This window comes from Schistocerca nitens, chromosome 8, assembly GCF_023898315.1.
Source record: "Schistocerca nitens isolate TAMUIC-IGC-003100 chromosome 8, iqSchNite1.1, whole genome shotgun sequence".
Classification (NCBI taxonomy): domain Eukaryota; kingdom Metazoa; phylum Arthropoda; class Insecta; order Orthoptera; family Acrididae; genus Schistocerca; species Schistocerca nitens.
The window spans coordinates 592,651,245-592,670,218 of NC_064621.1; the positions used below are offsets into that span (position 1 = coordinate 592,651,245).

Sequence of the window (18,974 nt, forward strand, 5' to 3'; positions counted from 1 at the left end):
GTGAAACTCAACGTGCCTTGCAAGACGTGCAGCAACTTGCCTGGCCAGCACGACCTCCAGACTTTTCTCGAATCGAGCACATTAGGATATGACGGGACGATAAGTGACTCATGTTAATCGTCAATCAATAATTCTTGCTGAACTACGTGAACAGGTCCAGCAGGTGTGGCATAACATATCCCAGGACAGCATTCGCCATCTGTATGATCAAGTGGATGCGAGAATCAACAATCCCATTTTTGCCTGTGGAGGTTACACCAAACACTAATATGGGTGTTGCAGTATGGTACCTCAGAACCAGTTGTTCCATTGATCTGTAAATGTAATAATTTAATATACTCCATATGCGGGCTACGGCCTTGCCGCAGTGGTTACACCGGTTCCCGTGAGATCACCGAAGTTAAGCGCTGTTGGGATTGTCGGCACTTGGATGGGTGACCATCCGGGCCGCCATGCGCTGTTGCCAATTTTCGGGGTGCACTCAGCCTCTTGATGCCAATTCAGGAGCTACTCGACCGAATAGTAGCGGGTTTCAGTCAAGAAAACCATCATAACGACCAGGAGAGCGGTGTGCAGACCCCACGCCCTTCCTATCCGCATCCTCCCCTGAGGGTGAACCGCGCGACCGCTACGGTCGCAGGTTCGAATCCTGCCTCGGGCATGGCTGTGTGTGATGTCCTTAGGTTAGTTAGGTTTAAGTAGTTCTAAGTTCTAGGGGACTGATGACCTTCGAAGATAAGTCCCATAGTGCTCAGAGCCATTTGAACCATTTTGAACCTGAGGGTGACACGGTGGTTGGATGGTCCCCGTAGGCCACTCGTGGCCTGAAGACGGAGAACTCCATATGCACTTTTACAACAATAAACTCTGAGTGGATTGAGAATCTCTAAAAGGGTGTACTAATTGCATTTCCGGCAGTGTAAAAGCTTTATAGATATGGATGGTGTCTGTTCTTTTGGACATGGACGCAACAGCTGTTTGATGAAAAAGTTCCAGTGTAGATGAACAGCCAGCGTTCGGACTTCTACGGAAGTCAGAAATCTGCGAGTAAGTGGTTAATAAGCGGGGATTTTTGTTGTCCGGCGGGCGGCATGTTGCGAATTTGCGCCTGACGAGATGCCTGTCGAGATGACCGAGAGGGGTAAGACAACCGATCTAGAAAGGCGGAGCATTAGATTTCGAATCCCGGTCCGGTACAAATTTTCTACTCTCGCCATCGCATTGCCACAGTGCCCTGTGCGGATGAATGTCATTATTTTCTTCCTAGTTCTTTCCCAGGCCGTTTCCTTTCTATTCCTTTCACACCAAATAACTGCAGTTTGTATGAAAATGTTATGAGGCGAAGCGGCCGTTTGGATGCACTTTAATAACTTTTTTGATGTTTCGCCCACTTTTTTTATTTGCAAAAATTGTTTTATTATTTTGGAAATAACAAATAGCGCGGTCAAGACTACAGAAAAGTTATTAAAGTTCACCGTAATAATTCAAGTATAAAAGGAGGCAGAGATTACTGTGTTGTCACTAGACCAGCAATAACAGCAGGCCTGGTCGCTCACGGCAACGGCCTTGCCGCAGTGGTTACACCGGTTCCCGTGAGATCACCGAAGTTAAGCGCTGTCGGGCGTGGTCGGCAATTGGGTGGGTGACCATCCAGGACGCCATGCGCTGTTTTCATTTTTCTGGGTGCACTCAGCCTCTTGACGCCAATTGAGGAGCTACTCGACCGAATAGTAGCGGCTTCGGTCAAGAATACCATCATAACGACCGGGAGGGTGGTGTGCTGATCACACACCCCTCCTATCCGCATCCTCCACTGAGGATGACACGGCGGTCGAATAGTCCCGGTAGGCCACCTGTGGCCTGAAGTCTAAGTGCTGGTCGCTCACAAGAGTTCAGTGAACTTTGAAGTGGGCGAGTCATCGGATGTCATTTGAGCAACAAACATTTGAGGGACATTGCAGTGCTTCTAAACCTTCCCGAAGTCGACAGATGATAACATCATTCTGTCGTGAAAAGGTGAAGCAACAAACACAGCCAAACCAACACCAGGCGTACCTCACATACTGATGGACAGGGACCGACGAGTTTTGGGGAGGGTAGATGTAAGCAGTAGCTTGGAAACAGCGGAAGGAATCATTCGTGACTCACAAAGCGCTGCCAGCAGTCCATCTAGCACAGCGTGCGCAGGGCACAGAGGTGAATCAGCTCTTCGTGTGCCGCACATTTCTGTGGCCAGTGTTGAGCGACTTTTGAGGTGGTGTAAAGGCCGACACCACGGGCCAGTGCACGAGGAGTGATTTGCAGTGATGAATCACGCTGTACCCAGTTAACAATCAGATGGAGCCCTTGTGTGTGGACTGCCACTGTAGCCGAGCGGTTCTGGGCGCTTCAGTCCGGAACCGCACTGCTGCTACGGTAGCAGGTTCGAATCCTGCCTCGGGCATGGATGTGTGTGATGTCCTTCGGTTAGTTTCTTTTAAGTAGTTCTAAGTCTAGGGGACTGATGACCTCAGATGTTTAGTCCCGTAGTGCTTAGAGCCATTTGAACCATTTTTGAACCTTGTGTATGGCCAATTCTTATAGAACTGTGATGCAGATTGTTGACACTGTGACATGGTTTCCTCTCACAACTCTGGATGAGCAGTTTTCACACTGACATTTGTTTGGAATGGCATATCTTTATGGAGCACAGTATTGTTTAAGTGAGTATTTTGTGAAATATGTCAAGTCGTTATTCAACTGGTGAATTAGTGTATGCCTACAATTAAAGGAAAATGGCATCAGTCAATCTCCAGCGACTCATAGTCTTTCAGGAAGAGGCTAGAAAGAGAGAGAAGGAAGCTGCTATAACGAGGGATGAAAAACTGTTACAACACTTCCAAAGAATCATAGAAATGAAAAGAAGTAACAGAAGATTGTGTATGGCAAATTCTTATGGAACATAACCTGGCCTCTCATTTAGTACTAACAACGAAGTACAGAGGAGGTGGTGTTATGGTATCAGGGAGTTTTTCGTAGTTACAGTGTGTACCGCCTATTACGCTTAGCAAAATGCTAGATGTGGACAGACATGAACAAATTTTATAGCATTGCGTACTTCGTTTACTGGAGGAATAGTTCGGAAACGATGATTCTTTAACAGCATGGCAAAGCAGTTGTCTTAAAGCAGCATCTGTGAAGCAATGCTTTGTGAAAAACAACACTTCTGAAATGGACTGGCGTGCCCAGGGCCCGACATGAACTCATCTGAACGCCTCTGGATTGAGTCAGAACGTCAACACACCTCCAGCTCCCAGCATCCAACGTCGCTACCTGATCTGGTTTCGATCCTTGAGAAAGAATGGGCTGCTATTCCTCGAAGGACATTTAGGCACCTCAAATGAAAATCTCCCCAGAGGAGTTAAGGTCGCCACAAAGGTAAAGGAAGGACACGCCCTATATTGATGCCCACTAGCAGGCTTTCCCACACTTTTAATCAGATAGTGTATGCCGGACTCACACCAAATACCGACACATTCATCTTCGGATAGACCGTGGAACGGCAACAGCCATTGTACTTTATGTAGTACTGATGTCGCATTTAGCTGTATTTATCGGCCTTATTTTACCTGCAGTCGCATTCAGTGTTACATTATGCAACGTTCAAGCCCTTCTATTATATCAGGTGAACACGTGGACTCCGGTAGTCGCCATTATACGTCCCATAGAGTCTGGAAGATGGTGGTGGTGGTGGTGGTGGTGGTGGTTAGTGTTTAACGTCCCGTCGACAACGAGGTCATTAGAGACGGAGCGCAAGCTCGGGTTAGGGAAGGATTGGGAAGGAAACCGGCCGTGCCCTTTCAAAGGAACCATCCCGGCATTTGCCTGAAACGATTTAGGGAAATCACGGAAAACCTAAATCAGGATGGCCGGAGACGGGATTGAACCGTCGTCCTCCCGAATGCGAGTCCAGTGTGCTAACCACAGCGCCACCTCGCTCGGTAGTCTGGAAGAAATCGATATCCTGTACACTAAATTTTCTTTCCTGGCTTTATTATGACTGGCGGTAGGGTACGATCAAGTTAGTTTTCTTTACTGGTAGCCAGTTACGTGCAAAAATACTCCCAATTGGTTTTAATTCAAGTACGTTATGTTCGAACTATTAGTTCATTAGATCAGCTTTCATCTAGGCGCCCCGTAGCATGCATTCCACAGCCCGAAATCACAGCCTTTTGCAACTTCAGTGGTGTCAAACCAATGTTCATTGGAGGGTAGGTTGAAGTCTCTTGTGCTTTCTGATGAGAACTGATTCTGAATCGGTGCCAGTGATGGTCGGGTGTTGGGCTAGGGAAGGCCACTTCAGGGCCACCAACCAACCTTTCTATGTTCTAAGCACACTGGACCTGCACCTGGAGTTATCATCCGGGGTGCGATTTTGTATGACAGCAGGAGCACTCTTGTCGTTATCCCGAGTACGCTGACATCAAATTTATGGTGATTTGATCTGTTGTGGTGCCATTCGTGAAAAACATTCAAGGAAGTGTTTTACAACAGAATAACACAGGCCCATATACCGCTGTTGTAAACCAACAAACTCCACAGAGTGCCGATATGTTGCCTTGGACTGCTCGAGCAACAGATTTGTCTCCAACCGAGCATATATGAACATCATCAGATGACCGCTCCATCGTCACCAACAATCTGTCTTGTCCGACCACCTGTACAACACAATGGATGCAAGTTGGCATGCTTGCAGTCAACATTCTGACAGATACACCGGTTACTAACCTGTGAACATTTCACATTTGCAGTGGCTTAGCTCGCGCTTATATTAACTTGTGATCTTCCAACGTTAATGATTCACACATTTAACGTAGACAAAAGTATTCCCGAAATTTCAGTACTTAACGTTAACAATTTTTTACTGTTAATATTTTTTTCGTTAGCGCATTATGAATTACATGTACAAAATTGCTTTTAAAATATAGACCATATTTGTAAAGAAACAATAAATAAATGAAATGTACCATATGTTGTGGCGGACGAAAATGCATTCGCTGTTACAACGCCAAGTTCCTTGTTTTTTTCCAGGAAGAGGTACGTGGAACTATACAGCATAAAATATAAGTGCATTTTATTAAAATATACAGTGTGGTCCATTGATCGTGACCGGGCCAAATATCTCACGAAAGAAGCCTCAAACTAAAAAACCACAAAGAACGAAAGTCGTCTAGCTTGAAGGGGGAAACCAGATCGCGCTATCGTTGGCCCGCTAGATGGCGCTGCCATAGGTCAAACGGACACCAACTGCGTTTTTTTTAAATAGGAACTCCCATGTTTTATTACATATTCGTGTAGTACGCAAAGAAATATGAATGTTTTAGTTGTACCACTTTTTTCGCTTTTTAATAGATAGCGCTGTAATAGTCACAAACATATCACTCACAATTTTAGACGAACAGTTGGTAACAGGTAGGTTTTTTAAATTAAAATACAGAACGTATGTACGTTTGAACATTTTATTCAGGTTGTTCAAATGTGATACATGTACCTTTGTGAACTTATCATTTCTGAGAACGCATGCTGTTAGAGCATGGTTACATGTAAATACCACATTAATGCAATAAATGCTCAAAATGATGTCCGCCAACATCAATGCATTTGGCAATACGTGTAACGACATTCCTTCCGTAATGTTCGCACATGCATTGACAATGCACTGACTCATGTTGCCAGCTGTTGTCGGTTGATCACGATAGCAAACATCCTTCAACTTTCCCCACAGAAAGAAATCCGGGGACGTCATATCCGGTGAACGTGGGGACCATGGTATGGTGCTTCGACGACCAATCAACCTGTCATGAAATATGCTATTCAATACCGCTTCAACCGCACGCCAGCTATGTGCCGGACATCCATCGTGTTGGAAGTACATCGCCATTCTGTGATGCAGTGAAACATCTTGTAGTAACATCGGTAGAACATTACGTAAGATATCAGCATACATTGCATCACTTAGATTGCCATCGATAAAATGGGGGCCAATTCTCCTTCCTCCCATAATGCCGCACCATACATTAACCCGCCAAGGTCGCTGATGTTCCACTTGTTGCAGCCTTCGTGGATGTTCCGTTGCCCAATAGTGCATATTATGCCGGTTTGCGTTACCACTGTTGGTGAATGACGCTTCGTCGCTAAATAGAACGCGTGCAAAAAATCTGTCATTGTCCCGTAATTTCTCTTGTGCCCAGAAGTGTACACGACGTTCAAAGTCGTCGCCATGCAATTCCTGGTGCATAGAAATATGGTACGGGTGCAATCGATGTCGGCGTAGCATTCTCAAAACCGACGTTTTTAGATTCCAGATTCTCGCGCAATTTCTCTGCTACTGATGTGCGGATTAGCCGCGACAGCAGCTAAAACACCTACTTGGGCATCATTATTTGTGGCAGGTCGTGACTGAAGTTTCGCATGAGGCTGAACACTTCCTGTCTCCTTAAATAACATAACTATTCGGCGAACGGTCCGGACATTTGGATGATGTCATCCAGGATACCGAGCAGCTTACATAGCACACGCCCGTGGGGCATTTTGATCACAATAGCCATACATCAACACGATATCGACCTTTTGCGCAATTGGTAAACGGTCCATTTTAACACGGGTAATGTATCACGAAACTAATACCGTCCGCACTGGCGGAATGTTACGTGATACCACGTACTTATACCTTTGTGACTTTTACAGCGCCATCTATCACAAAGCGAAAAAAGTGGTCCAGCTAAAACATTCATATTTCTTAACGTACTACACGTATATGTAATTAAGAATGGGAGTTCGTATTTAAAAAAAACTGAGTTGATATCCGTTTGACCTATGGCAGCGGCATCTACCGGCCCAACCATAGCGCCATCTGGTTTTCCCCTTTAAGCTAGACAAGTTTTGTTCTTTGTAGTTTTTTGGTTTGACGCTTATTTCGTGAGATATTTGGCCCAGTCACTATCAGTGGACCACCCTGTAGACATAATGATTTTTCTTAACTTCGTACAATCCATTTCCATAGGCGTGGTCTGAGTATTTACAACTAGCTCTTAATATTAAAGTATGGCTTGACACAGACAAATTTACAAGTCTCTTCACCTGAAGTGTAATTGACATAATATTCTGCCTAAGACGTTCAGTACACTGGTGGCGTATCTTGGACGATGCTGTCGTCTTGACCAGTGACTGCATTCCTACGCTCAGCCGTAAATGGACCACCGATTGCGGTTGCGTAGCGCAGCTCCAGGAGGCGCGGCTACGGCGTTTCTCGTTCATCGGTGTCTTCTACAGTCGTTTTCTGTGGTTTAATGGCTTTGGCATACATTACAAATGGTGTGCCATGTTCAGGGTCTGTTAATTGTTAGCACTGAGTGGCAGGATTAGTTGTAACGCCTGTGGCTCTTTGTCATAGTGAACTATGACTTGTTACACATTACGAGGTTTCTACTGAAAATGTGAATGAACGACCTTGAAAGACGACATTTACGAAGCGGCAGTTAGGTGTATTTACCGTCAGAAAATTATGTCAGTTGTTGAAAACATGTAGCACAACATTCTGCGGTATTTCGTGTGAGCCATAAATAATATTCGTAGTCTAGATTCTTGCAATCGTGGCAGAAAACGATCTTAATTGATGTTGTACATGCATGCCACTGTTTAATAAGCAAGCATATTCCACCCTCATGTCGTAGTACCGTGACATAAATATCTCTAACCTACTCGCCCGAACACCTATTGATCGATACCAGCCAACACATCGTTTGCTTTTGATTAAAAGGAAGTCTATGATTCCTTGGGCTATATTCACTCACGCGAAAGGCCTCTGTACTTGGACAGAAAATAACCTTTCGACTAAAATATAAGAATGTCTAAAACTTGCTGTCTCTCTTCACAAAAATCATTTCACAGCACTTTTATGTCCTCGAAGTTTTCTTTTGGGAAAGTTCACGTGCTCACAACTGTGTGAATTCCTCCATATAATAAATTTCCCCTCGACTTTTGGCTTTTGTCAAAACAAAAGGCAGTCAACGAGAAACCGCGATGTTTTCTCTCAGTCAAATTGTGTCATAAATTTCTTTTTCACAAACTCGATTCCATACATCCACATTATTTATCTGACAATCCTACATAATCTTCAACATTTCTCTGTAGCACCACACTGCAATAGTTTCTATTCCATTTTTGTCGTAACTGTTTATTGCCCACGTTTTGTTCCCATACAAGGCTACACTCCACTAAAAATTTCTCTTGTAATGGAAGCGCTTTTCTTGCTGTTGACAGTCTACACTTTATGTCCTTCCTGCCTCGACCATCGGTACTTATTTTGCGTTCTCAGCAACAATATTCATCCATTAATTTTACTGTCTCATTTCCGCTTCTAGTTGTCTCAGAATCGCCTGATTTAATTCGACCACATTCCATTACCTTTGTTTTATTTTTGTTGATATTCCTTTATAACCTCTCGAATAATAACCGCTGCACTTGTAAATAACTAGTTCGACTGGTTTCGTAGCCGAGAAAGCACGTCATCAGGTTAAATATAGTGAATCACGACATTAAATAGACAAGGGATGTTCGATCCCATACACGTTGCGAATTTCATGTTGTGATTCACCATATTTAACCTGATGATGGGGCATCCAGGGTACGAAATCGACCAATAAATAAATTATTAAAAAAGCAGCCAAGCCATTGTTATTCAAAATGTGTACTTGTGACTTCGGCTGCCCTTCGTACAAGATAATGTATAACTTTACAACATATTTCAATACACCATCTATTCCGTCCAGCTACTCTATGAAGTACTTTGCCGTGTCTGACATTGCAACATTTCAACCTTAATGTTTCATTTCTTTTGCCTGGAGATTAATTCCTTTCCCATATAGCTCCTTGATTTCCTTTACAACGTGCTCACTGTACACACAGAGTAACATTGTGAATAGATAGAAGTCGTGCCTACTCCTTTCTAAACTTTTACTGCCCTTTCACATCCTTCGACTCCTATGATTGGAGTCTGATTTCTGAATACGTTGTAGGCAACCTGTGGTTCCTGGTATTATGTAGTTACTACCATCACAATTCCAAATATTGCATTCCTATCAACTCTGGCAAACGCTTTCCCCATCTTGAGTATCTTCTAAGACAATACTCAACCAAAATACTCAAGTGAATGCGAGCCAGTACATACTGTCATTGTATTGAAGACTAAGGACTGTTAATTACACTCCAAGACAAGGAAATCCACACACCACGAAGGAATCAGCCGAATGGGCCGAAAATTGGTTGGTGTGATGTACGTGTACAGACAAACAAATGATTATAATTTCACAAAAAAATTGGATGATTTATTCAAGGGAAGGAGCTTCACAAACTGAGCAAGACAATAACGCGTTGGTCCAACCCTTGGCCATCATTAGGCAGTTATTCAGATTTACATTGACTGATAGAGTAGTTGGATGTCTTCCAGAAGAAATTTGGTCCCAAATTCTATCCAACTGGCTCGTTATATCGTCAGTATCCCGAGCTGTTTGTAGGGCCTGCCCACAATGATCCAAACTCTCTCAATTGGAGAGAGATCTGGTGACCTCGCTGGCCAAGGCATGGATTGTCAAGCACGAAGTCAAGATGAAGAAACTCTCGCCGTGTACGGGAAGGCATTATCTTGCTGAAATGTAAGTCGAGGATGGCTTGCCATGAATTACAACCAAACGGGGAGTAGAATGTCGTCGACGTACCGCTGTGGTGCAAATGCCGTGTTGTGGTGCGTCGTCTGTCTTTTTTTTTCTTGGAGTGTTTTCATCTGTCTTTGCGCTATGTTTGACATCGTTTTTCAAGACAAGTGTCATAGATCATTGCCCGTATACTTCCCAACAATATGCCCTGAGCATCAGTTTCCACCTTTCATGTTATTGCGATTGGTTGAAATTTATATTATTTATAAATATGTTATTATTACGTATTGCTAAACGCAGTGTAATCTTTTTGGTACATACGATAAATATTCATACAATACAATTTCCATAAACTCTATTATTTCCCCTGTTCAGAGTTACCACTACGCCAGTCCTCTTTATCTTCTGCAACGAGGCCCTGACTCATCAGCGAGTGGAACATTGAGAGAATTTTAGAAGCCGTAAGGAGGACGGGTGGAGAATACTCAGGAGAACGTCGTTATCAGGAGAAACAAAACTGGTGTTCTACGGATAGGAGCGTGGAATGTCAGATCCCTTAATCGGGCAGGTAGGTTAGAAAATTTAAAAAGGGGAATGGATAGGTTAAAGTTAAATATAGTGGGAATTAGTGAATTTCGGTGGCAGGAGAAACAAGACTTCTGGTCAGGAGAATACAGGCTTATAAATACAAAATCAAATAGGAGTAATTCAGGAGTAGTTTCAATAATGAATAAAACAATACGAATTTGGGTAAGCTACTATCAACAGTATAGTGACCGCATTATTGTTGCCAAGATAGACACGAAGCCCACGCCTACCACAGAAGTAAGCTTATATGCCTACTAACTCCGCAGATGACGAAGAGATTGAAGAGATGTATGACGACATAAAAGAAACTATTCAGATAGTGAAGGGACACGAAAATTTAATGCTCATGGGTGACCGGAATTCGATACTAGGAAAAGGAAGAGAAGGAAAAGTAGTAGATGAATATGGAATGGGGGTAAGGAATGAAAGAGGAAGCCGCCTTGTAGAATTTTGCACAGAGCATAACTCGATCATATCTAACACTTTGTTCAAGAATCATGAAAGAAGGTTGTATACGTGGAAGAGGCCTGGAGACACTGGAAAGTTTCAGATAGATTATATAACGGTAAGACAGAGGTTTAGGAACAAGGTTTTAAATTGTAAGACATTTCCAGAGGCAGATGGGGACTCTGACCACAATCTATTGGTTATGAACTGTAAATTAAAACTAAAGAAACTGCAAAAAGTTGGGAATTTAAGGAGATGGGACCTGGATAAACCGAAATAACCAGAGGTTGTAGTGAGTTTCAGAGAGAGCATTAGGGAACGAATGACAAGAATGGGGGAAAGAAATACAGTACATGAAGAATGGGTAGCTTTGAGGGGTGAAATAGCGAAGGCAGCAGAGGATCAAACAGATAAAAATAAGAGGGCTAGTAGAAATCCTTGGGTAACAGAAGAGATAACGAATTTAATTGATGAAAGGAGAAAACGTAAAAATGCGGTAAAGATTTATGAGACAGGCGTTATATCCTCAGACTTCACAAGAATCCCAAAGATAACAGGTGTTGACAGGTGTGAAAATCACCGAACTATCAGTTTAATAAGTCACTGCTGCAAAATACTAACACGAATTCTTTACACACGAATGGATACACCGGTAGAAGCCGACCTTGGGAAAGATTAGTAGAAATGTTGAAACATGTGAGGCAATGCTGACCTTACGGTTTATCTTAGAAGACAGATTAAGGAAAGGCAAACCTACGTTCCTAGTATTTGTAGACTTAGAGAAAGCTTTTGACAATGTTGACTAGAATACTCTCTTTCAAATTCTGAAGGTTGTAGAGGTAAAATACAGGGAGCGAAAGGCTATTTAATATTTGTACAGAAACCAGATGATAGTTACAAGAGTCGAGGGTCATCAAAGGGAAGCAGTGGTTGGGAAGGGAGTGAGACAGGGTTGTAGCCTATTCACGATGTTATTCAATTTGTATATTGAGCACGCAGGAAAGGAAATAACAGAAAAATTCGGAGTAGGAATTAAAATCAGTGGAGAAGAAATAAAAACTTCGAAGTTTGACGATGACGTAATTCTGTTAGAGACAGCAAAGGACCTGGAAGAGCAGTTGAACGGAATGGACAATGTCTTGAAAGAAGGATAGAAGATGAACATCAACAAAAGCAAAACGAGGATAATCGAATGTAGTCAAATTAAGTTAAGTGATGCTGAGGGAATTAGATTAGGAAATGAGACACTTAAAGTAGTAGATGAGCTTTTTCTATTTGGGGAGCAAAATAACTGATGATGGTCGAAGTAGAGAAGATATAAAATGTGGACTGGCAATGGCAAGGAAAGTGTTTCTGATGAAGAGAAATTTGACATACTGCCTATTGGCTTCTGTCTCGGGTTCTTCGGCCGACGTTCATCTAATGATTTTCCTGACGTTTCGCCAGCACGAGTGGCTGGCATTGTCAAAGCTTCACCCTCCATTGCCGGTGGTGAACTGGAGCCGAGCTCGCGGGCGCAGGCTATATGTATCTGGCGCGCCAACGTCCGAGGGCTTCTCCGCGGTCATTTCCGGTGCGGTTCTCCTCTTGCTACCTGCGACGGTCGTTCGCTGCAGTACGGGAAGCCAGGATCCGTTGACCTTAAGGCTTTCCTCTTTCTTGTTCAAACTGTTCGCGTGTTTTTGTATTTCTACAGCTTCTCTGAACAAGCGCGTGTGATAGTGCTTCTCTACAGCCAGAACTTCCGTGTCGGCGAATTTTATTACATGGTCGGTCTCATTCAGTGCGTGCGCTGCCACGGCCGATTTCTCCACCTGCCCCAACCTGCAATGTCGCTTATGCTCTTTGATCCTGGTGCTAATGGATCGTCCAGTCATTCCGACATAAACTTTTCCGCATGTGCATGGTATGCGGTATATTCCCGACATTGCAAGTGGGTCTCTTTTCTCCTTCGCCGATCTAAGACACTCTTTGATGTTCCTTGTCGGTTTGAAAATCGTCTTTACGCCATGTTTGCGCAATATACGGCCGATTCTGTCCGTCACTCTGGGACTGTATGGCAGAAAGGCCGTACCCGACAATTCTTTTTCCGGTTCCTTACTTCGCCGAGGTTTGGGCTCTGTTACACTTCTAATATAATTTGTGGAGTAACCATTGCTCCTCAGGACAGTTTCCAGGTGTTGCATTTCTCGTTTGAGGTGTTGCGGCTCACATATTCGTCCTGCTCTCGTTACGAGCGTACTAATCATGCCTCTTTTCTGGCTCGGGTGGTGGTTTGACAGTTTGTGCAGGTATCGGTCCGTGTGAGTCGGTTTTCGATACACGCTGTGTCCCAGATCTTCGCCGTCCCTTGTGACCAGAACATCTAGAAATGGCAGTTTCTTGTCCTTTTCTACTTCCATGGTAAATGTTATGTTGGCATGGAGGCTGTTCAAGTGTCTTAGGAAGTCACTGAGCTGTTCTTCACCATGGCTCCACACCACGAAAGTATCATCGACGTACCTGTACCACACCTTAGGTTTGCAAGTCGCCGAGTCCAGTGCCTGTGCTTCGAATTGTTCCATGAAGAAGTTGGCCACCACTGGACTGAGAGGACTACCCATGGCGACGCCTTCCAGCTGTTCGTAGAAATCGCCATTCCACGTGAAATAGCTCGTGGTGAGACATGCATGGAAGAGCTTTCTGATGTCTAGCGGAAAAATGGAACCGATGTGCTCCAGAGCGTCACTGAGTGGCACTTTCGTAAATAACGAAACAACATCAAAGCTGACCAGGATGTCGTTTGGTGCAAGTTTCAGGTTCTTCAGCTTCTCAATGAAATGTCCTGAGTCCTTAATGTATGTGTCGGTCTTCCCCACGTGTGGCTGGAGCATCGAGGCCAAGTGTTTTGCCAGTTTATATGTCGGTGATCCAGGAGCGCTAACGATCGGTCTCAGTGGAACGTTGTTCTTATGGATCTTGGGTAATCCATACAGCCGAGGTGGTAGGGCTTCTGTGTTGCGCAGGTTTCTCTGTATGTCCGCCGGCAGAGAAGACGCCTTGCTTAATCGATTCGTATTCCGTGTGATACGTTGCGTCGGATCTGCGCTTAGTTTTCGGTACGTCGTCGGATCTAATAGGTCTCGGTGGCCACGAAAGCCTCAACAATTTTGTATTACGCCTCTACGGGGAGGAGATTTGCAGATTGTACCGACGCCTTGACCAACGACGGAAGAAGAAAGCGCGACTGATGTCCTCTCTCGCCTTTCTGTCACGTTGCCGAGATGAACGTGCTACACCGAAGTTCTTGAGACGTAAGCGCCTATTCACCACCGCCCAAGCACATCGTATCTACGACAGAATGGAACGAGCTTTTCTTCGTGAGCGAATACATACAACACGGAGAGACTTGGCAAGAACGGATCAGGAACTTCTGGACCTTTTCTATCAACTAAGTAGCAGAATGCATCGAGACCACTGGGACAAGATTGACAGCATCACTCACAGGAGCATGCAGAACGAACTCGAGCGCTGCACCGATCGACAGAAGAAAAAGTTTGAAAGATGCCGGAAGCACACCGACAAGGCGACTCCCGACATGTCACACACAGTGGTCAACCTCACTGAACGACAATTGACCGAAGAGGAAGTGTCTGTTCTTCAAAAAGGAGGGAATTTCGCTATCATCCCGAGAACTATACCTATGGAAGACATCATTGCCAACACCGAAGCAGCCATTCGTACCCTTCCTTGTGAAAGGGCAGAGGAAATACGCACGGAAACAGCCAGGATACTGCGCCGAGCAAAACCACCAGCTTGCAACCTGAAGAAAGAAGAGGTACAAGCCATTAAGAATCTCAACGCCGACAAGAGTATATTGGTACTGCCTGCCGATAAGGGGAATGCGACCGTCGTAATGAAGACCGAAGATTATGAGCAAAAGATCCGAGACCTATTAGATCCGACGACGTACCGAAAACTAAGCGCAGATCCGACGCAACGTATCACACGGAATACGAATCGATTAATCAAGGCGTCTTCTCTGCCGACGGACATACAGAGAAACCTGCGCAACACAGAAGCCCTACCACCTCGGCTGTATGGATTACCCAAGATCCATAAGAACAACGTTCCACTGAGACCGATCGTTAGCGCTCCTGGATCACCGACATATAAACTGGCAAAACACTTGGCCTCGATGCTCCAGCCACACGTGGGGAAGACCGACACATACATTAAGGACTCAGGACATTTCATTGAGAAGCTGAAGAAACTGAAACTTGCACCAAACGACATCCTGGTCAGCTTTGATGTTGTTTCGTTATTTACGAAAGTGCCACTCAGTGACGCTCTGGAGCACATCGGTTCCATTTTTCCGCTAGACATCAGAAAGCTCTTCCATGCATGTCTCACCACGAGCTATTTCACGTGGAATGGCGATTTCTACGAACAGCTGGAAGGCGTCGCCATGGGTAGTCCTCTCAGTCCAGTGGTGGCCAACTTCTTCATGGAACAATTCGAAGCACAGGCACTGGACTCGGCGACTTGCAAACCTAAGGTGTGGTACAGGTACGTCGATGATACTTTCGTGGTGTGGAGCCATGGTGAAGAACAGCTCAGTGACTTCCTAAGACACTTGAACAGCCTCCATGCCAACACAACATTTACCATGGAAGTAGAAAAGGACAAGAAACTGCCATTTCTAGATGTTCTGGTCACAAGGGACGGCGAAGATCTGGGACACAGCGTGTATCGAAAACCGACTCACACGGACCGATACCTGCACAAACTGTCAAACCACCACCCGAGCCAGAAAAGAGGCATGATTAGTACGCTCGTAACGAGAGCAGGACGAATATGTGAGCCGCAACACCTCAAACGAGAAATGCAACACCTGGAAACTGTCCTGAGGAGCAATGGTTACTCCACAAATTATATTAGAAGTGTAACAGAGCCCAAACCTCGGCGAAGTAAGGAACCGGAAAAAGAATTTCGGGTACGGCCTTTCTGCCATACATTCCCAGAGTGACGGACAGAATCGGCCGTATATTGCGCAAACATGGCGTAGAGACGATTTTCAAACCGACAAGGAAGATCAAAGAGTGTCTTAGATCGGCGAAGGAGAAAAGAGACCCACTTGCAATGTCGGGAATATACCGCATACCATGCACATGCGGAAAAGTTTATGTCGGAATGACTGGACGATCCATTAACACCAGGATCAAAGAGCATAAGCGACATTGCAGGTTGGGGCAGGTGGAGAAATCGGCCGTGGCAGAGCACACACTGAATGAGACCGACCATGTAATAAAATTCGCCGACACGGAAGTTCTGGCTGTAGAGAAGCACTATCACACGCGCTTGTTCAGAGAAGCTGTAGAAATATAAAAACACGCGAACAGTTTGAACAAGAAAGAGGAAAGCCTTAAGGTCAACGGATCCTGGCTTCCCGTACTGCAGCGAACGACCGTCGCAGGTAGCAAGAGGAGAACCGCACCGGAAATGACCGCGGAGAAGCCCTCGGACGTTGGCGCGCCAGGTACATATAGCCTGCGCCCGCGAGCTCGGCTCCAGTTCACCACCGGCAATGGAGGGTGAAGCTTTGACAATGCCAGCCACTCGTGCTGGCGAAACGTCAGGAAAATCATTAGATGAACGTCGGCCGAAGAACCCGAGACAGAAGCCAATAGGCAGTTTGTCAACAAGTGGCCACGAAAGCCTCAACAATTTTGTATTACGCCTCTACGGGGAGGAGATTTGCAGATTGTACCGACGCCTTGACCAACGACGGAAGAAGAAAGCGCGACTGATGTCCTCTCTCGCCTTTCTGTCACGTTGCCGAGATGAACGTGCTACACCCAAGTTCTTGAGATGTAAGCGCCTATTCACCACCGCCCAAGCACATCGTATCTACGACAGAATGGAACGAGCTTTTCTTCGTGAGCGAATACATACAACACGGAGAGACTTGGCAAGAACGGATCAGGAACTTCTGGACCTTTTCTATCAACTAAGTAGCAGAATGCATCGAGACGACTGGGACAAGATTGACAGCATCACTCACAGGAGCATGCAGAACGAACTCGAGCGCTGCACCGATCGACAGAAGAAAAAGTTTGAAAGATGCCGAAAGCACACCGACAAGGCGACTCCCGACATGTCACACACAGTGGTCAACCTCACTGAACGACAATTGACCGAAGAGGAAGTGTCTGTTCTTCAAAAAGGAGGGAATTTCGCTATCATCCCGAGAACTATACCTATGGAAGACTTCATTGCCAACACCGAAGCAGCCATTCGTACCCTTCCTTGTGAAAGGGCAGAGGAAATACGCACGGAAACAGCCAGGATACTGCGCCGAGCAAAACCACCAGCTTGCAACCTGAAGAAAGAAGAGGTACAAGCCATTAAGAATCTCAACGCCGACAAGAGTATATTGGTACTGCCTGCCGATAAGGGGAATGCGACCGTCGTAATGAAGACCGAAGATTATGAGCAAAAGATCCGAGACCTATTAGATCCGACGACGTACCGAAAACTAAGCGCAGATCCGACGCATGGTATCACACGGAATACGAATCGATTAAGCAAGGCGTCTTCTCTGCCGGCGGACATACAGAGAAACCTGCGCAACACAGAAGCCCTACCACCTCGGCTGTATGGATTACCCAAGATCCATAAGAACAACGTTCCACTGAGACCGATCGTTAGCGCTCCTGGATCACCGACATATAAACTGGCAAAACACTTGGCCTCGATGCTCCAGCCACACGTGGGGAAGACCGACACATACATTAAGGACTCAGGACATTTCATTGAGAAGCTGAAGAAACTGAAACTTGCACCAAACGACATCCTGGTCAGCTTTGACGTTGTTTCGTTATTTACGAAAGTGCCACTCAGTGACGCTCTGGAGCACATCGGTTCCATTTTTCCGCTAGACATCAGAAAGCTCTTCCATGCATGTCTCACCACGAGCTATTTCACGTGGAATGGCGATTTCTACGAACAGCTGGAAGGCGTCGCCATGGGTAGTCCTCTCAGTCCAGTGGTGGCCAACTTCTTCATGGAACAATTCGAAGCACAGGCACTGGACTCGGCGACTTGCAAACCTAAGGTGTGGTACAGGTACGTCGATGATACTTTCGTGGTGTGGAGCCATGGTGAAGAACAGCTCAGTGACTTCCTAAGACACTTGAACAGCCTCCATGCCAACATAACATTTACCATGGAAGTAGAAAAGGACAAGAAACTGCCATTTCTAGATGTTCTGGTCACAAGGGACGGCGAAGATCTGGGACACAGCGTGTATCGAAAACCGACTCACACGGACCGATACCTGCACAAACTGTCAAACCACCACCCGAGCCAGAAAAGAGGCATGATTAGTACGCTCGTAACGAGAGCAGGACGAATATGTGAGCCGCAACACCTCAAACGAGAAATGCAACACCTGGAAACTGTCCTGAGGAGCAATGGTTACTCCACAAATTATATTAGAAGTGTAACAGAGCCCAAACCTCGGCGAAGTAAGGAACCGGAAAAAGAATTGTCGGGTACGGCCTTTCTGCCATACATTCCCAGAGTGACGGACAGAATCGGCCGTATATTGCGCAAACATGGCGTAAAGACGATTTTCAAACCGACAAGGAAGATCAAAGAGTGTCTTAGATCGGCGAAGGTGAAAAGAGACCCACTTGCAATGTCGGGAATATACCGCATACCATGCACATGCGGAAAAGTTTATGTCGGAATGACTGGACGATCCATTAACACCAGGATCAAAGAGCATAAGCGACATTGCAGGTTGGGGCAGGTGGAGAAATCGGCCGTGGCAGAGCACGCACTGAATGAGACCGACCATGTAATAAAATTCGCCGACACGGAAGTTCTGGCTGTAGAGAAGCACTATCACACGCGCTTGTTCAGAGAAGCTGTAGAAATACAAAAACACGCGAACAGTTTGAACAAGAAAGAGGAAAGCCTTAAGGTCAACGGATCCTGGCTTCCCGTACTGCAGCGAACGACCGTCGCAGGTAGCAAGAGGAGAACCGCACCGGAAATGACCGCGGAGAAGCCCTCGGACGTTGGCGCGCCAGGTACATATAGCCTGCGCCCGCGAGCTCGGCTCCAGTTCACCACCGGCAATGGAGGGTGAAGCTTTGACAATGCCAGCCACTCGTGCTGGCGAAACGTCAGGAAAATCATTAGATGAACGTCGGCCGAAGAACCCGAGACAGAAGCCAATAGGCAGTTTGTCAACAAGTG

At 45.5% G+C, this 18,974-nt stretch overlaps 2 pseudogenes; both read left to right on the forward strand.

The window, feature by feature from the left end:
* Positions 1-349: 349 nt before the first annotated feature.
* On the forward strand, positions 350-466 carry LOC126200038 (5S ribosomal RNA; annotated as a pseudogene).
* A 1,090-nt stretch (positions 467-1,556) lies between these two features.
* Positions 1,557-1,674, forward strand: LOC126200020 (5S ribosomal RNA; annotated as a pseudogene).
* The last annotated feature ends 17,300 nt before the right edge of the window (positions 1,675-18,974 follow it).